Raw genomic sequence first — 2,578 nt, 5'->3', positions numbered from 1 at the left:
ATTACTATAAAGGATCTAGAGACATGATTTGCTTGTGTAGCTGTTAAGCACTCTTAATTTTACTTTATTATTCCTATGAGAAGAGAAAAGCACTTGTTCACTCTTGTTGCTGCACCCGTTTTCACTGAGATGACTAAAATTATTTCACCTTTAGAAGACAAAAGTTCCGAACAAACTACAAAGTTTTGAATTTCTTTATCTTTTTTGCATGATTGGGCAGTAAAAATGTTTTACTTTCACAAGGTAAGTGCGCAATTTGTCAAAAATTGTTTGAAATTTAGATATAACCATTCAAAAAGTAAAAAAATTATCATACATACATAAAGGAATGACAAAATGGCGGCACTGACTGCCTCATCTTTAATCTGTAAATGTTCCACACAAAGTTACTCCAAGTGCTGTCATATTTAGCAGGAACACAGGTATAATTATGGAGAACAGCTACTGAAGTGCGCAAATTGATGAGGCTTATTCTGAAGAAAGATATAGCCTAGTAAATGGAAATGTCCATTCCTGCCCTGTATAAAGTCAACCAGTAGTATACGGAGATAATTGCTCAGTATACTAATCCGCGACCACTCATTGCTGGACATGCGACCAACTCAGCAGACCAAAAAATTTTTTCTTTTGTATATTAGTCCTTTTAAAAATATTGCTCACTTTATTATGATAGCAATGAGACAAGACTAGCATAGCTAATAGTTTTAGCCAGTGTAAATATAATGATGACATGGTAGAGACTTCCATAGTTCCATTTGGGCAATTGGGCTGCCATTTTTAAAATAATAACTACTACTAACCAATCAGTTATTAGACTATTCACATTAATTATTAAAGTAATCGAGTTGAAAATGGCTAAGAAACTCTGCTGAGTCTGTTTGAATGTCTGAATGTCTTCCCAAGGCTAGTACTACTACTAATGAAGAAAATATAAGCACTGAAGTGCACATCTTAGCTTAATTAAAGTAATAATCGTAGTATTTAATTGACCACGCCCATCATGAAATTAATTAGCTCTTAAAATTTTTCGCGGCGCGTTTCGCGCGCCGCATATTTTTTCGGCAGGGTCTCAAAAGCGGACGGACGGACGGACCCGCCCCGCCCGAAAAGGACGGACGGACTGATGCGGACCCGACAGGACCATAGATATCCATGTAAAGGACAATCATTCATGAATAGTCTGTCTTTAAGACACTTCTATACTTGGACAATAAATTTATGTATGTATTAACTATGCTAGGATCAATAGAAGAGGTCATGTTAGCGAAAATGTAACTTTATCAATGCAAAATTGCTACTACAGGCTGCATTAAGCATCACAATACTGAACCATCACTTGAATTTTATTTGTTATTCTTAACAGGAGTTCAGTGACACCATTTTAACGATTTTTCTATATTATTTGGTGCAAGTCTATATCTTCAATCAATATATTCAAATAGGAATTACCATTTACAGTGAATATAAGCAGGAATACAATGTAGACTATATAGGATGACAATTATTAAATAAAAACTGCAATTTTTAGAGTATTAATTATGTTTTGTGCGTTACCAACAGCAATCTTTAGTAAATTGGTTGCAAATCAACCTGATGAGCCTGGACTGTTGACTGATACTTTTATTTAACAGGCCCGTAGCCAGGGGGGGTTCGGGGGGTTCGGACGAACCCCCTGTTGTAGCTGCAAAAAAGTTTTAGATTAGCTCCTGTCATGAAGAACAGCACTGCAAAAGCAGGATTAGCATTTTGGCAACAGCGAGAAGCACAGATAGCCATTTTAGCTGAGTCAGCACATGGCTGAGATGCGTAAATTAAGACCACGCCTACCAACCACGCCCATTTCGTCAAAATTTTCGCTGCGCGCTTCGCGCGCAGCAATTTTCGAACCCTCTATTTTGAGTTCCTGGCTACGGCCCTGTTTAAGTTATTTCATCACAGTTGTACATATAATATCTATGTTTTAACACTATAAAATTAGGATTATATATGATATAAGTGAAGTTGAATCCATTGTAGCCTTGTCATGTCAGAAGCCACTAGATTTTAATTGTAAGTTCTTTTTAAAATTTATATGTCTACAATATTAATAGCGGATTTTATAGGTTATTAAGCGTCATAAATCAATTTTTAAATTTTGATTCTATTGAAAAATATTTTACTGTGACAAAACAAGCAAGTGCTGGTATGAATCAAAATTTTATTTGAATTAATGTTTTGTTGTTCAAATTGAATAGTGTGCTGTCAATGTATTTGAAAAAAAGGTAGGGGTGTACACACAGAAGTTTAACTTTTCAGACTATACAAACATACTATGAAGTGGTATGTACAAACTTACAAATTTTAGTTTATTATTGCAACAGTTTGTACCCAAACAAGACAGCTCCATTGACGGTGGTGCTTATCTGTGCAAATTATGCATATCTAATATGTTATTGTTAAAATTAATTGACTTTTAGTTTGCCTATACATCATACTGTGTTGTGATGGAGTGTTCTGATATGTTGTCCAAGTATAAATTCTATTGTAATGGTTATGCTCTGTCATAACATTGTTTATTAGATAACTTCAAAATTTTTGA

The 2,578-nt window shown here is 34.7% G+C and overlaps 1 long non-coding RNA gene across 2 annotated transcripts; it reads left to right on the top strand.

Annotated features, from left to right (window-relative positions):
• Positions 1 to 1,841: 1,841 nt before the first annotated feature.
• LOC109591308 (uncharacterized) lies at positions 1,842 to 2,260 on the top strand. Of its 2 annotated transcripts, none has more exons than XR_002189760.1 (2): positions 1,842 to 2,049; positions 2,103 to 2,260. It is a non-coding gene; the product is annotated as an uncharacterized LOC109591308 (long non-coding RNA). The 2 variants fall into 2 exon arrangements; XR_002189759.1 differs by having other exon boundaries at positions 2,091 to 2,260.
• Positions 2,261 to 2,578: the final 318 nt, after the last annotated feature.

This window comes from Amphimedon queenslandica, unplaced genomic scaffold (genome assembly GCF_000090795.2).
Source record: "Amphimedon queenslandica unplaced genomic scaffold, v1.1 AMPQUscaffold_8472_Cont19584, whole genome shotgun sequence".
NCBI lineage: Eukaryota > Metazoa > Porifera > Demospongiae > Haplosclerida > Niphatidae > Amphimedon > Amphimedon queenslandica.
The sequence above is the reverse complement of the archived record's forward strand: the minus strand, read 5'-3'. Positions and strand labels throughout refer to the sequence as shown.